Below are 17,630 nucleotides of genomic sequence, written 5' to 3' on the forward strand. Positions count from 1 at the left end.
CTGGGTATTTGATACCGGTGCGGTTGCGCATATTTGTAACTCAAAGCAGGAGCTGCGGAATAAGCGGAGACTGGCGAAGGACGAGGTGACGATGCGCGTCAGGGATGGTTCCAAAGTCGATGTGATCGCCGTCGGCACGCTACCTCTACATTTACCTATGGGATTAGTTTTGAACCTCAATAATTGTTATTTAGTACCATCTTTGAGCATGAACATTGTATCAGGATTTCGTTTAATTCGAGATGGCTACTCATTTAAATCTGAGAATAATGGTTGTTCTATTTATATGAGTGATATGTTTTCTGGTCATGCCCAAGGTTGGAAAAATCATAATTAGGCGTACGCTTAGGCGCGCTGAAGCGCTCGGCGATAACCCATCGCGTAGCCTTGGGCCTAAACGGCACTCTAGGCGGGCCCATCGCTTAGGCGGAGCAACGCATACGCCTAGACACGATTAATGCATAGAAAGCGGCGAGGAGGCGGCGCAAGGCAGGGCAAGGCGCGGCCCGATATGGAGCTCGCGCCGTTGAAAGCACGGACGGGAAGGTGCAAGAATATTGGGGAAGATGGCGAGAAGATTGCGGGGAGTTTGCTGGCGAGAGGAAAGGAGATACTGTATTTGGCTAGGTTTTGGATATATATAAACACAAAAGGGCGGCGGCGGCCTGAGCTATTCCACCGTCGCTTCATCCTCCGGCCACTGGAAGGTAAAGATTCAACTCCTCCACGCCGCTCGTACTTCTTCCTCCTCGCCATCTCTCTGCGCGTGAACAATTTGAGGTTCGGTATCTTCTCCCTGTTGTTTCCTGTAAGTGAGATGCGATTTCATTTGTCCCTCTGCTTCCCGTGTCTTGTCCTCTACTGTAGCCTATAGATTTTTCCTGCTGCCCCTCCCATCGGATTGCTATTGGTTGCTGCTCCATCCCTCTTAATCCCTCGATCTGCAGTCTTTTTTTAGGACACTCAATCTGCAGTTTTTGTAGATCTATTTACTTCATAGATGATCTTTGAAAAGTGTACACTATTATTTGCCTCTGGATTGCTGGTTGGATCTTGCTCGATCCATCCCTCGCTTGTAATTTTATTGGTCTGCAATTTTTCTAGTATATGTTAACTCCAGAACTATGAAGAGGAAATTAATAAGATGACTATTTTAAGTGGCATTTTCTGTACTAAACAGTAGAGTTATTTTTTTGAAACGAACACTATAGTATACTTGGGATAACACAAGGCTGCAAATAATGAAGATTGTGGTTATCCTCATATGAAACATCACTTCTCAACTGTAATATCTTTCTGGCATTCCACCCTGAAAAAAAAATTCTTGGATTACACCCAGTAGATAATTATTCATAATTATACTAATAGGTTATACACTTGCACTGATTTGCTGATGGTCATTAACAATCAGCTCAACTGGAATCATTAATAGACTATACATATAAATTTTAATTGTGTGATGTTTTACTTGACAGCTCATATGACAAGTTAATGAGGGCCGGTCATATCTAGTGTCTGAAGAAGTAAAAGAGGACTGCTACCTACAGGCGACGGTTCTGAAGGTAATCATTCTGCTTCCTGGAGAAGTTGCCACCATTTCCCTAACCTTGCATATTGTACTATCACCATCTTGGGTAGCAGCAGGTCGATCAGCTCTTCAGCTGGAGCTACACATCCCAGATTTGTTCTTTGGTTTCCCTCATTGTAGTTTTTGTATTTTCTATTTAGTTTGTTTTGCTTGGAATCTCTCGATAGGCAGCTTCCTACCTATTTCATATTTGATCTGCACATACTATGAATTTATGATATTATAACTTATATTGCTTTGCTTCTGCCTTCTTCTGTAAAATCATATACCTAATTAAGTGGGTAATGATTTATCTTCTACTATATGTTTATCAGATGTGGACACGCGCACACCCGTACAGACATACGATATTGCATTTTTTGCTTTGATTATTATCTAGATTTATGCCTACTTGTGGTCTCCACTTTGATATACCTAATTAAGTGGGTAATGATTTATGCCTAGTCCATATTTTTTATGTCGATGTGAATTACTGAACTATTGCTGCTGTGTATTTGAGCATTTGTAGGATGTTGGAGACAAATACAACATCAGTGTTGCTGGAAGAGAATGCCCGTAAGAGAAAGTCGGATGATGTGGGATGGGAGTATGGGAGTCTAGCCGATGTTTCCAACAAGGACAAAATGAAGTGTTTGTTTTGTAACCATGTGATCATTGGAGGTGTTTATCGTCACAAGCAGCATGTGGCTCACGTTGGTAATTTTGTGGCTAAATGCAAGAAAAGCTCGCAGGAAGCTAAAGATAGGTGCAAGAAATCTCTTGAGGAGGCATCTAAGAAGAGGAGGGAAAAGACTTCCCGTGAGCTAGAGCTCAGAGAACACGTGAATATTTCTCGTGTTGGAGATGCTTAAGTTACTTGTATTGGAAGCGCTGAGCCACACAAGATAGGTCCCATTGAGAGTGGACACGTCCTATTGATCCTAAATTAACTCAAGTTGTGCATCTGTGTGGAACTATCCCTGTTGTGACTTGAGAGAAGTCTTTCAAAAAAGATTCTAGGAATAAAGTACTTATGAACTTGAGCTCATAATTTATAATGCTATATGCCATATTGGGTCTTGCGTGATGTTTGCCTCAACTATATTTGAATATTTGATGTTCCTATGTTACTGCTACTTCCCTTGAGTAGATCATTTTTAGTTCTCCATGTTGTTGTGATGTACTCCCTACGTCCCATAATATAAGATCTTAATATCATGGGAATAGAAGATCTTATATCATGGGATGGAGGGAGTATCTTATTGTCATTCAGTTGTCCTAACCTACTATAGTAGAAAATGCCTAAGGCTATGCCTAGCCAAGAACTTGTCCTCCTAACCTGCTACCATACAAAACGCCTTGGCCCGCCTAGGCTACGCCTAGGCAGGCTAGGCGCTAGGCAGAGAGTTATCGCCCGCCTACCGCCTAGCGCTTTTTCCAACCTTGGTCATGCCCCGCTGGTGAATGGTTTATTCTTAATGAATCTCGAGCGGAATGTTACACATATTCATAGTGTGAATGCCAAAAGATGTAAAGTTGATAACGATAGTCCCACATACTTGTGGCACTGCCGCCTTGATCACATTGGTGTCAAGCGCATGAAGAAGCTCCATGCTGATGGACTTTTAGAGTCTCTAGATTATGAATTGTTTGACACATGCGAACCATGCCTCATGGGCAAAATGACCAAGACTCCGTTCTCCCGAACAATGGAGCGAGCAACCAACTTATTGAAAATCATACATACTGATGTGTGCGGTCCATTGAGCATTGAGGCTCGTGCAGGATATCGTTATGTTCTCACTCTCACTGATGACTTGAGTAGATATGGGTATGTCTACTTAATGAAACACAAGTCTGAGACCTTTGAAAAGTTCAAGGAATTTCAGAATGAGGTAGAGAATCAACGTGACCGAAAGATAAAGTTCTTACGATCAGATCGTGGGGGTGAATATTTAAGTCACAAATTTGGTACGCACTTAAGGAAATGTGGAATCGTTTCACAACTCATGCTGCCTGGAACACCTCAGAGAAATGGTGTGTCCGAACATCGTAATCGCACTCTATTGGATATGGTGTGATCTATGATGTCACTTACCGATTTACCGCTATCATTTTGGGGATACGCTCTAGAGACAGCTACATTCACTTTAAATAGGGCACCGTCTAAATCCGTTGAGACGACACCGTATGAATTATGGTTTGGGAAGAAACCTAAGCTGTCGTTTCTAAAAGTTTGGGGATGCGATGCTTATGTCAAGAAACTTCAACCTGAGAAGATCGAACCCAAGTCGGAAAAATGCGTCTTCATAGGATACCCTAAGGAAACCATTTGGTATACCTTCTACTTAAGATCCAAGGGCCAGATCTTTGTTGCTAAGAACGGGTCCTTTCTGGAGAAAGAGTTTCTCTCGAAAGAATTAAGTGGAAGGAAAGTAGAGCTTGATGAAGTACTACCCCTTGAAACGGTAAGTAGCGCAACTCAGGAATATGTTCCTGTGGTGCCTGCACCGACAAGAGAGGAGGTTAATGACGATGATCAAGATACTTTGGATCAAGCTCCTACTGAACTTCGAAGGTCCACAAGGACACGTTCCGCACCAGAGTGGTACGGCAACCCTATCTTGGAAATCATGTTGTTAGACAACGGTGAACCTTTGAACTATGAAGAAGCAATGGCGGGCCCAAATTCCAACAAATGGCTTGATGCCATGCAATCCGAGATAGGATCCATGTATGAAAACAAAGTGTGGACTTTGACAGACTTGCCCGATGATCGGCGAGCGATAGAAAACAAGAGGTTCTTTAAGAAGAAGACGGACGCGGATGGTAATGTTACCCTATATAAAGCTCGACTTGTCGCTAAGGGTTATCGACAAGTTCAAGGGATTGACTACGATGAGACATTCTCTCCCGTAGCGAAGCTGAAGTCCGTCCGAATCATGTTAGCAATTGCCGCATAATATGATTATGAGATATGGCAAATGGACGTCAAAACGGCTTTCCTTAACGGTCACCTTAAGGAAGAACTGTATATGATGCAGCCGAAAGGTTTTGTCGACCCTAAAGAATGCTAACAAGGTATGCAAGCTCCAGCGCTCCATCTATGGGCTGGTGCAAGCATCTCGGAGTTGGGACATTCGCTTTAATGAGATGATTAAAGCGTTTGGGTTTATGCAGACTTATGGAGAAGCCTGCGTTTACAAGAAAGTGAGTGGGAGCTTTGTAGCATTTCTCATATTATATGTGGATGACATACTTTTGATGGGAAATGAGATAGAACTTTTGGACAGCATAAAGGCCTCCTTGAATAAGTGTTTTTCAATGAAGGACCTTGGAGAAGCTGCTTACATATTAGGCATCAAAATCTATAGAGATAGATCGAGACGCCTCATAGGTCTTTCACAAAGCACATACCTTGATAAAATATTGAAGAAGTTCAATATGTATCAGTCCAAGAAGGGGTTCTTGCCTGTGTTGCAAGGTGTGAGATTGAGCTCGGCTCCATGCCCGACCACGGCAGAAGATAAAGAAGAGATGAGTGTCATCCCCTATGCCTCAGCCATAGGGTCTATCATGTATGCCATGACCTGTACCAGACCTGATATAAACCTTGCCGTAAGTTTGGTAGGAAGGTACCAAAGTAATCCCGGCAAGGAACACAGGATAGCGGTCAAGAACATCCTTAAGTACCTGAAAAGGACTAAGGACTTGTTTCTCATATATGGAGGTGACGAAGAGCTCGTCGTAAAGGGTTACGTCGACGCTAGCTTCGACACAGATCTGGATGACTCTAAGTCACAAACTGGATACGTGTATATTTTGAATGGTGGGGCAGTAAGCTGATGCAGTTGCAAGCATAGCGTCGTGGCGGGATCTACATGTGAAGCGGAGTACATGGCAGCCTCGGAGGCAGCGCATGAAGCTATCTGGGTGAAGGAGTTCATCACCGACCTAGGAGTCATACCCAATGCGTCGGGGCCAATCGCACTCTTCTGTGACAACACTGGAGCTATTGCACTTGCCAAGGAGCCCAGGTTTCACAAGAAGACCAGGCACATCAAGCGTCGCTTCAACTCCATGCGTGAAAATGTTCAAGATGGAGACATAGATATTTGTAAAGTACATATGGACCTGAATGTAGCAGATCCGTTGACTAAACCTCTCCCTAGGGCAAAACATGATCAACACCAGAATGCAATGGGTGTTCGATTCATCACAATGTAACTAGAATATTGACTCTAGTGCAAGTGGGAGACTGTTGGAAATATGCCCTGGAGGCAATAATAAAATGGTTATTATTATATTTCTTTGTTCATGATAATTGTCTATTATTCATGCTATAACTGTGTTATCCGGAAATCGTAATACACGTGTGAATACATAGACCACAACAAGTCCCTAGTGAGACTCTAGTTGACTAGCTCGTTGATCAACAGATAGTCATGGTTTCCTGACTATGGGCATTGAATGTCATTGATAACGGGATCACATCATTAGGAGAATGATGTGATGGACAAGACCCAATTCTAAGCATAGCTCAAAGATCGTGTAGTTCGTTTAGCTAGAGCTTTTCCAGTTGTCGAGTACCATTTCCTTAGACCATGAGATTGTGCAACTCCCGGATACCGTAGGAGTGCTTTGGGTGTGCCAAACGTCACAACGTAACTGGGTGACTATAAAGGTACACTACGGGTATCTCTGAAAGTGTCTGTTGGGTTGGCACGAATCGAGACTGGGATTTGTCACTCCGTATGACGGAGAGGTATCTCTAGGCCCACTCGGTAATGCATCATCATAATGAGCTCAATTTGACCAAGTGTCTGGTCACGGGATCATGCATTACGGTACGAGTAAAGTGACTTGCCGGTAACGAGACTAAACGAGGTATTGGGATACCGACGATCGAGTCTCGGGCAAGTAACGTACCGATTGACAAAGGGAATTGAATACGGGGTTAATTGAATCCTCGACATCGTGGTTCATCCGATGAGATCATCGAGGAGTATGTGGGAGCCAACATGCGTATCCAGATCCCGCTGTTGGTTATTGACCGAAGAGGCATCTCGGTCATGTCTGCATATCTCCCAAACCGTAGGGTCTACACACTTAAGGTTCGGTGACGCTAGGGTTGTAGAGATATTAGTATGCAGCAAACCGAAAGTTGTTCGGAGTCCCGGATGAGATCTTGGACGTCACGAGGAGTTCCGGAATGGTCCGGAGGTGAAGAAATATATATAGGAAGTGTTGTTTCGGCCATCGGGAGAGTTTCGGGGATCACCGGTATTGTACCGGGACCACCGGAAGGGTCCCGGGGGTCCACCGGGTGGGGCCACCTATCCCGGAGGGCCCCATGGGCTGAAGTGGGGAGGGAACGAGCCCCTAGTGGGCTGGTGCGCCCCTCCCCTTGGGCCCCGCCTGCGCCTAGGGTTGAGAACCCTAGGGGAGGGGCGCCTCCACTTGCCTTGGGGGGCAAGTTCCCCCTTTGGCCGCCGCCCCCCTAGGAGATCCCATCTCCTAGGGCCGGCGCCCCCCTGGGGACCCTATATAAAGGGGGGAGGGACGGCAGCCGCACTCTGCATCTTGGCGCCTCCCTTCCCCCTTGCTACACCTCTCCCTCCCGCAGACGCTTGGCGAAGCCCTGCCGGATCCCTGCTGCATCCACCACCACGCCGTCGTGCTGCTGGATCTTCATCAACCTCTCCTTCCCCCTTGTTGGATCAAGAAGGAGGAGACGTCATGCTGACTGTACGTGTGTTGAATGCGGAGGTGCTGTCCGTTCGGCGCTAGGATCTCCGGTGATTTGGATCACGACGTGTACGACTCCCTTAACCCCGTTCTCTTGAACGCTTCCGCTTGCGATCTACAAGGGTATGTAGATGCATTCCCCTCTCTCGTTGCTGGATGAACTCATAGATTGATCTTGGTGAACGTAGGAATTTTTTTATTTTATGCAACGTTCCGCAACACCGACAACTCTGAAGTGACAATAATCAGGACACTTCTCGGTGCTGACCGTAGTTTGAGGAGTTCATGTATTCACTATGTGCTAATGCTTTGTTCCGGTTCTCTATTGAAAGGAGGCCTTAATGTCCCTTAGTTTCAGTAAGGACCCCGCTGCAACGGGAGGGTAGGACAAAAGATGTCATGCAAGTTCTTTTCCATAAGCATGTATGACTATTTACGGAATACATGCCTACATTACATTGATGAACTGGAGCTAGTTCTATATCACCCTATGTTATAACTATTGCATGAGGAATCGCATCCGGTAAAATTATCCATCACTGATACATTGCCTACGAGCTTTTCATATATTGTTCTTCGCTTATTTACTTTTCCGTTGCTACTGTTACAACTACAAAAACCAAAAAACATTTATCTTTACTTTTGCTACCGTTACCTTTATTATCATACCACTTTTGCTACTAAACACTTTGCTATAGATACTAAGTTATCCAGGTGTGGTTTAATTGACAACTCAACTGCTAATACTCAAGAATATTCTTTGGCTCCCCTTGTGTCGAATCTATAAATTTGGGTTGAATACTCTACCCTCGAAAGCTGTTGCGATCCCCTATACTTGTGGGTTATCAGTCATGTAGCCCCACACCGCTTGCTCTCGTCCTGGTGATCTGGATGCCCCAGCGGCGGTTGAGGTATGCGCGAGGCCAGGTCCTGCAATCGCACAACACTAAAGCAAATGGAAAGGAAATCGTGAAATCCTAGAAAATTATTACATAACATGTTGTCTCTCAACAGAAGTTCTCACGCCTCCACAAGGCACGGTAAATGTCACAGGAATAAAACAGGTGGAAGCGCCACCTCGGAGCCTCTTCTTCAGCCTTGGGAGCCGCCGACACTCGCCTGGAGGGGCCCGTCATCCACAACGCCACCGCCATCCTCGCCCTTGGCCTCGGACGTGGGGTTGATGCAGAGGAACTTCTGCAGCAGGGCCTCCACCTATTTCCCCATGGCCTTGGCGGCGGCATTGTGATGCTCAGGGGCCACAGGATCGAGCAGCTTACCAAGGTTTAAGCTTGGGTCCCAAAGGTGGAGGTGGCTGAAGATACACGTCGCGGCCGAGGTGAAAAGCACGCGAATCTCCCCCTCCACCATGGTGCCTGAGGGAGTCCCGAATTAAGGGGTCCTCGGGTGTCCGGTCTGTTCAATATGGGCCCGGCTAATGGGTCGTGAACATGAAGGAGAAGATCATCCCCCGTGTCTGGGTAGGACTTCTGTGTGCGTGGAAGGAAAGTTTTGGTGTTCGGATGTAATATTTCCTTCTTCTGCAAACCGACTCTGTACAACCCTAGGCCCTTATGGTGTCTATATGAACCAAAGGGGTTAGTATATAGAGGCTATCAAAATAATCATATGCTAGACAACTAGGGTTTAGCCATTACGATCTTGAGGTAGATCAAATCTTGTAACCCCTATACTCATCAAATACAATCAAGTAGGACGTAGGGTTTTCCTCCTTTAAGAGAGCCCAAACCTGGGTAAACATCGTGTCTCTACTGTCCCTTGTTACCATCGATCCTTAGACACACAGCTTGGGACCCCCTACCCGTGATCTACCGGTTTTGACACCGACAATGGTCCTTTCATTGAGAGTTCCGCTATGCAGTCATGAAAAGTGATCAGTGGATCGCCTCGTAATTAACGAAGATATCACCTTGGGAAGGAGCATGTCTATAGGGCAGGTCCTCCAGCTCGGCGGTTTCACCGTGAGTGCCCACATGGCAATTACGCCGACGGTGTCTCCTATGATTGCCAAGCACCACCCTACGTCGATCTCGAAGACACCGAAAAGACGGATTAGGCGGATACCTCGTCCTTAAATGAGCTGCGAGTTCGCATCGCCGTCCTGGGGCTTTCGACGGCCAATGATTGGACTGGGCTTAATCCTGACTAGGGGGAGGGCAACCCCTCGCCGACCACTCCCCTGGTAGCAATCATTGAGGAATGAGCCGAAAACACTTCTTGTCCTAAGCTGGAGACCAGCCACGTTTGACCCTCCAAACCCCTTGAGACGGATACCCTTCCTCTAGATGGGACTCTGCACCTTCCGAGCTCAGGAACGGACATAGAGTCTGGAGAGCACTTGGATCCTCCTGGTCACGAACTGGCAACCACGGAGATTTTGCAAACTCCGGATACTATCCTGGGTCGGGATTCGAGTTTTTCCCACCACAATCAGTAGTCTCCAAGTAATTCCGGCCCACCAGATATATACGACTTGATGTATGTGCGGCAGCAACCTCAGGAAACAGTCCATCACTTTTGGCCAGATTCCTACATTGTTAAAAACAAGATCAAAGATTGCTGCGACGACAACATAGTTCCCATCTTTCATCATAATTGTACTGACAAGGGACTGTTGAATGCCCTCGACCGTCGTCACATCCAGAGTTTTGTGAAATTATCGCACTTGATACAGAAGTACTATGCAATGGAAAGCACATGGAAGGGCCAGAAAACCAATTTGTAACCTACTGCTTCTAGGCAATGTACTACTCAGGCAAAACGGATACACCCTGACGGGACATCCGATCATAAACCCATTGCCAAGAAAAACAAACCCAGGCCCATCCTTGACGAACACCCCGACAAACCCTGTCTGGTACATGCGATTTCAAGCACAGTCTCAACTCACAGCCTTCGAGCGTGTTGGGTAATCTGAGAGGTAGCTAAAAGCGGTGAGGCCATCCTCGCCGCCACTACTCCAGAAAAACACTCTCCAGAGGAGGACGATTTTAATGTCTTGACGGTCTTCGAGACCTTCTCTTCTAATAATAGGCGTGAGAGAGCACTTCGTGAACTTGTCGAGGTCCACCAAGTAACCGCAGTAAGCCCTTGGAATGACACGGCAAAAACCTTCACAGCTGACGACGAACCAAGGGCCCGATCAGTCCGAGCACCCACTGCTTTAGTACTAAACCCCATCGTGGACGGCTTTCGACTTACCAAAGTGCTCATGGATGGCGGTAGTAGGATTAACCTCATTTACGAGGACACGCTCGACAAAATATAGATCAATAGAACCCGTATTGAGCAAAGCAATACCACCTTTCGAGGCATCATCCCCAGTCGCGAAGCACGATGTTCGGGGAAAATTAAATTTGATGTAATATTCAGCATGCCTGAAAATTACAGATGAGAGGAGTTGCTTTTTCACATGGTCCCCTTCCATAGCGGATACCACACCCTCCTAGGGCAGGACGCTTTCTCACGCTTCAAATCCATACCCCATTATGGGTATATGAAGCTTAAAATGCCAAGGCCCAATGGAATAATCACAGTCAAGAGTGATCCGGATGTAGCACTCCATGCAGGAAAAAAAAGCCGTAGCCCTAGCCTTAGAGGCTCAATTTGAAGCCTTTGCGGCCGAAGAACTAACCACCCTGCGATCCATAGTGGACAAGGATGATGTGGTCCTCGACAAGAGGACCAAATCGACCTCTTTCAAACCAGCAGATGAAATAGTAAAATTTCAAGTGAACCAGACGGACCCTAACAGAACAGCATCCATCGGAGCACAGCTGGACCCGACGGTAGACACCACCTTATGCACATTCCTATGCAAAAATTGGGATATCTGCTAGCCAAACTACTTGAGGCTGGGTTCATCAGAGAAATCAAACACCCGGATTGGCTAGTCAACCTGGTCATGCTGCCAAAGGACATATCCTGGCGCCTTTGTGTCAATTTCAAAGACCTCAATAAAGCTTGCCCTAAGGACCCTTTTCTGTTACCCCGCATTGACCAGATCATCTATATGCAACTGCGGGACACGATTCGTTGTGTTTCCTCGACGCTTACTCCGGATACCACCAGATTAAAATGAAGGAATCCGACCAGGCCACAACAACGTTTATCACCCCCGTATGGGCCTTTTTGTTACAACACTATGCCATTCAGGCTTAAAAATGCTGGTGCCACTAATCAACGCATGATTCGAACATGCTTGGAAAAGCAAATTGGCAAGACAGTGGTGGCATATGTGGATGACGCAGTAATCAAGACTAAACATGTCGAATCATTGGTGGAGGATCTCCGCCTCACATTCAATAACCTCCGAGAATATGACATACGACTCAATCCGTAAAAATGCGTCTTCGGCATTCCAGCCGGAAAGGTTCTAGGGTCCATCCTATCGCATAGAGGAATTGAAGCAAACCCAGCCAAAATACGAGCCTTGTCGCAATTGGCAACACCAACCGACCTGTAACAGGTCCAGAAGCTAGCAGGGTGCATGGCGGCGTTGAGCCGCTTCATCTCCAGGTTAGGGGAAAAAGCACTACCACTTTACAGACTGCTCAGATGCACGTACAACTTCGAATGGACGGAAGCGACCACAGCCAGATTGGAAGAAATCAAAACCTTATTGGCAGGCAACCCAATCCTAGCTGCTGCAAGTGTTGGCGAGCCCATGTTGTTGTACATCTCAGCAACTCACCAGGTAGTGAGCGATGTACTCATCGTCAAACGAGAGGAGGAGGCACGTAAATTCCCCGTTCAGAAACCTGTCTATTATGTATCAGCGGTCCTTACACCATGCAAATCCTGATACCCCCATTATCGAAAGATTGCCTATGCGGTCTTTATGGCATCCCGAGAACTCCAACACTACTTTCAAGAGTGCTTGATAATAGTGGCATCCGAAGTACCACTTAATGATATTATAATCAATAAGGATGCCACCGGCCGCATAGCTAAGTGGGCCATCGAGCTTTTGCCATTTAACATAGTATGCAAGCCACGCCAAGCTATCAAATCTAAGGTGTTGGCCGACTTCGTTACAGAATGGACGGAAGCCGAGCTCCCCAAAGAGTATAGTTCATACTCCAACTTGACCACGTATTTTGACGGTTCCAAAATGCTAGCCGTACTAGGGGCTGGCGTCATTTTGACATCCCCTACTGGGGACACAGTCCCCTACGTGTTACAAATCTTGTACACAGAATCCAACAATGGCGCCGAATATTCAGCACTACTACATGGCCTTCGCATGGCTGTCTCCATGGGCATACAATGCCTAGAGGTGCGCGACGACTCAAACCTCGCAATATCCAAAAGACCCAAAAATGGTGGCATATCGAAACGTCATATTAAAAATATCGGCTCGGTTTGAGGGGCTCGAATTTCATCACATTGCTCGAGACAGTAATCAGGAAGCGGACATACTTGCTCGCATGGGCGCCAAGTGCAACCCCGTCCCGCCTAATACATTTGTGGAAAGGATTTTCAAGCCGTCTGTAGTATGGCAGGATAAGAGCAAGGATGCTAGTTCAGACCTGATAATGCCCCCAACAGCCGACCACAATACAGATGCCATCAGGGATTCTTATACCGAAATAACACCCTCTGCTCATGAGATCATGGCTGTTATTGCTCCCTGGACCGAACCCTTCCTGGCCTACCTTAATAGGCAAGAGCTTCCCGATGACCAAAATGAGGCCCGTCACATAGTTTGGCATTCTAAAGCCTACAAAGTTCATGAAGATGAGCTATATAAGAAAAGCACTACTTGAGTTCTCCCAAGGTGCATCTCTGAAGAAGAGGGACCAGAACTCTTGGCAGAAATACATGCTGGTCTGGGCAGCCATCATGCCACAACTCAGGCCATCATAGGCAAAGCTTTCCGGACAGATTTTTTCACGCCAATGGCCCGAGCAGACGCCCAAGCCCTCGTCCAATGTTGCATGGGATGTCAGCTTTTCGCAAATCAAAGCCATATGCCTCCCACCACCTTAAAAACAATCCCCATCACTTGGTCGTTCGCGGTCTGGGGGCTTGACATGGTCGGACCCTTTAAAGGGGGAATCCATAAAAAGAAGTATTTACTGGTTATGGTGGATAAAATTCACTAAGTGGATAGAGGCCAAACCAGTATGAACACTGAAGCAGGACCAGTGATTGATTTTATATCCGGCATGGTACACCGCTATGGTGTCCCACACAGTATCATCACAGATGATGGTTGCAATTTTACGGTCGATGAGGTGAAAAACTGGTGTGCCAAATTAGGCATTAAAATTGATAATGAATCAGTCTACCACCCTCAGACAAACTGGTGGGTTGAAAGGGCCAATGGCCTGATAATGAGTGGCATTAAAGCCCGACTGGTGCACTCCCTAAAGGAGTCAGATAAACACTGGGTTGAGGAACTCGATTCCGTTCTCTAGGGGCTGCCGACCACAACTAACCGAACAACCGGATACAGACCTTTCTTCATGGTGTACGGCGCAGAGGTTGTTCTACCCTGTGACATTATTCATGTCTCACCTCGAGTGCGCATGAACGAAGAGCGAGAAGCCAAGCTTGATCCACAGGATGAGCTGGATGGCCTCAAAGAAGAGCGCGATATCGTGCAGGATCGTTCCGCATTTTGTCAACAATAGGCCAGGCGATACCAAAGCAGAGAAGTGCGGGCCAAAACATACAACGTCTGCGAACTCATCCTATGTCTCCTAGAGAAGAAAAAGGATAAAGTCAAACCAATATGGGAGGGTCCCTTCAAAATATATGAAGTTCTCATAGGAGGAGCCTATCGCCTTCACAATGCATCAGATAATCGCCTTGAGCCGAATCTATCGAACGCTGCTCGGCTCTGGCGATTCTACGCCTAGTTTGGTAGCACCTTGTCTTTTATTTTAGACGAGGTTCTTTTTTTCTTTTTCTTTCTCTCTCCCCTTTTCATATCCCATGATGTATTAGGATCTATAGAAATATTAGGGGTACGCAACTTTAAGTGTATATACCCCATGATACCCGGTGACTTCTTTGACGAAGCTTATTTTTTCAAGCTTGTTGCTTCTGTTTGTTTACGGCATTTGTCTTATACATCTTTTTTCCATTATATGCACCTCTATGACTTAAGTTTTTGCCAAGCTGGGTTGCCTCACTCCTGTGTTTACAACCAATGTTCCCGATTGTTTGACTAGGGTATAAAGGGAGCACCTCTGCGATTGTTACAACCGGATAATCCGGATCCATACCACAGACGGGTGAAGCCGAAAGCTAGCGTTCTTAAGGGAATAATTGGTCGGCAAGCAATGACGAACTACTTAGTTTTTTCTTGAAAGGGATAGGCTGCCCGTACTCCTATGTTTTGGATCAAAGCCTAGGCATGCATAAATTAAGCATGATGACCCAAGAAAAGGAACTATGTTCCATGGAAGATGTTTCTTATGTTGAATAGTAACCTAACATAACTCCCTGAACAACTTTTGTCTGTTCGAGCTATATGACCGGATTTACTCATTTCCGAACATACTGGGTGTTTATTACATTCAAACATGGTATACGGAAACACTCCAACCCTTTGGGTTCGGAGGTTGAAGCCGAAGGCCTGCTATGACAATTTTTGACAAGTTCGGTCGGAGATAAGTTTGATGATAAAGTACATTGCTACATTGAATCGGACGCCTACTCTTTATCTATGCCATCCATAAGACTGTTTAAGCTATAGTCTTCTTGCGAGTATTTTGCAGCTATCATCACTTGGTCATACACCAAGCTCACGGGTATTTCTTCTCTGTCCGATCCCCAGGTCCAACTCGGGCGATATGATTCGGCTCGAGCCCGGCGTAGCGTGTTTTCACCATTGCCCATGCCTCTCGTGCACCTTCCCGGCATGCTAAAGACTTCCATAGCTCAAAATGGCGCCGGGCACCTTGGAACAGGTTTGCCAAATCCTCCATACTTTTCGAGGGGTATCGGATGGCCATAAAGCTTTGATCATACTCTTCATGGCTTTCTGGTCCAGTTCGTGCACTATGTAAGATCTTTTAATATGTCGCCTCGGAATCCGTACACTTCTTCTTCAGGATGCCCGGTCAACGGACCTGCAAGAACATCATCTATCATATTCTGAATTAACAGATAATTTGAGTACCCTGGTTGGATCAAAGGTCATACCGAACATACCGCCTTTCAACTTTTTATTCCCTTTCAGTGCATCCGATAACTGAGCCTTTAAGCTCTCAATCTCATTGGCTTGCTTGAACATTTCCTCCTCTAGTTTGTTCTTTTGACTAGTAATCTGTGCTAGTACTCGACGACCGACCGCTTCCTGATTTTCAGCATATTCTTGGTCCTTCTTGGCAACCGTTAACCTTTCTTCCAGATGGCCTATAGATTTTGCTGCTAAAATGCAACAATGTATGCTTAAACATCATTGCAGTGAATCTTATTTTGCGGATAATGTTTTCCTTACCATCAGCCCCCATTGTGAATTTCTTCACTTCCTCTAGCTCTTTGGTAGCAGCATCTATATTCGACCGGCTCGATGCTAGCTCCCGGGACAGCGTGTCGTTCTTCTCTCTGAGAACCTATGGTCATAACGATCCTTAAATCAGTTGGACCAACCGCTTTAAGTCTCGGGGGCTACTCACATATGTCTATTGCATTTACACACACTCTTACCTAAATATCCTTTGAAAATAGTTGAGCTGCTCCGTCAAGTCTGTCCCAGGCAGCTTAGATATATGCATCCACGATGCTGAGGGTATTGAATTCCTGCTCAGTAAAAGCTGGAACACGCATGGCCTCTCTTGATCGCCGATCGTACATCACGCTATCTACTTTTGAATTTGTGACGGATACATCATCCGAATCCTCATGAGGAGGACATTTCGGCACCGCATACATATTGGCTCTCGTCCTGGTTGATGAGTTTGGTGTTGGATCAGCTGGTGATCGGCTAACCGGGTCTTCAGAAAAGTTCGCCTTATACTTCTTCTGAAATAAGATGGGAGGAAAAGTGTGACAATTTGGACTTATGCCAAAACCCATATTAACAGTTACACCTCTTTGATGAAGAGGGGAGTTTGACGGCACTCCCGGATTCCTTTTGCTTTGAAGGTTTATCCTGCATAGGTGATGCCTTCTGAGCGGCCGCCCTCGATGCAGTGTGGCTTGATGAACACCGACCCTTTGAAACACGAGTTAGTGTAGTGGGTGAGGTGCATATGAAGGGCTCCCTTTTTGAGGATGTCTTCTAATAACTTACAGTGGAGGAGGGGAGAAGGTCTGGGTAGTCGGCCAAGATAGCCACCTCTGAGCCATCAAGGCTCGCTTCATAGAAGACTCCATCCTCAAACTTTATAGATATATCAGGATCCTCATTGAATCCTGGGTCTTCGGTGCGAGGATAGTCCTCAGGTTGTGGGGCGGGACAATGAATCTTTTCGACCACCTTCCGATTAGGACCTCTCAGTAGTGAGGTTGGATGGTGCGGATGATTGAAAAACTTACCCGTTCGATTGGGTTATACATGGAAATACCTTCCCAACAATTTAAGCGGACGGACTCTTCTTCCTCCCCCTTGTAAAGATCTGCTAGGATAGCAGCCAAGGAGGTTGGGGAACCGGACCCTCACGCTTGTAACGAGATGCATCATCCATCCCATTGTAATGCCATAAAGGGAATACCCTGGATTGAAGGGGTTGGACGCATCGCTTGATCACGATAGCCATAACTTCGATTATCGAAAGTTTAGAATGGGCAAGTACCCTGACCTTGTTAACCAACATCTTCACTTCCTCATATCTCCTTGCTTGGGGCTCCTGGGGCGCCAATTGTAGCGTTTCTTCAAAGGAGTGTTGCAGAATTCTAGAAGTCCGCGCCGAATTGGGTCCGGAAGGGGAACGTCTTCAATGTAAAACCATTCTGAGGTCCACTCTTCGGATTCCTTCTTGGGAGTGCTGGGAAGATAGCCTGTTCCGGCTATGCGCCATAGTTCAGCCCTGCCACTTCAAATACAGAACCACCTCGTTCACGAGGAATGAGGCAAAAGAACTTTCTCCACAGTTCAAAGTGAGCCTCGCAGCCTAAAAACAACTCCGAGTGAGCAACAAAACCCGAAATGTGCAAGATGGAACCTGGTGGGAGGTTGTGCAGTTGGATCCCATAAAATTCCTATAGACCACTGAGGAAGGGGTGGATCGGGAATCCCAAGCCCCTCATAAGGAATGAGACGAAGCACACCCTCTCCTCTTTGTTGGGGTTGGGAAAATTTTCTGCTAATACACCATTGCCAATCGAGGCCGCACGG

General features: G+C 46.3%; 1 long non-coding RNA gene across 1 annotated transcript; it reads left to right on the forward strand.

Moving 5' to 3' along the window:
• The first annotated feature begins 421 nt into the window (after nucleotides 1–421).
• Nucleotides 422–2,653, forward strand: LOC123185337 (uncharacterized). The gene is made up of 3 exons (XR_006493350.1): nucleotides 422–707; nucleotides 1,476–1,562; nucleotides 2,097–2,653. It is a non-coding gene; the product is annotated as an uncharacterized lncRNA (long non-coding RNA).
• Nucleotides 2,654–17,630: the final 14,977 nt, after the last annotated feature.

This window comes from Triticum aestivum, chromosome 2A (genome assembly GCF_018294505.1).
Source record: "Triticum aestivum cultivar Chinese Spring chromosome 2A, IWGSC CS RefSeq v2.1, whole genome shotgun sequence".
Lineage (NCBI taxonomy): Eukaryota > Viridiplantae > Streptophyta > Magnoliopsida > Poales > Poaceae > Triticum > Triticum aestivum.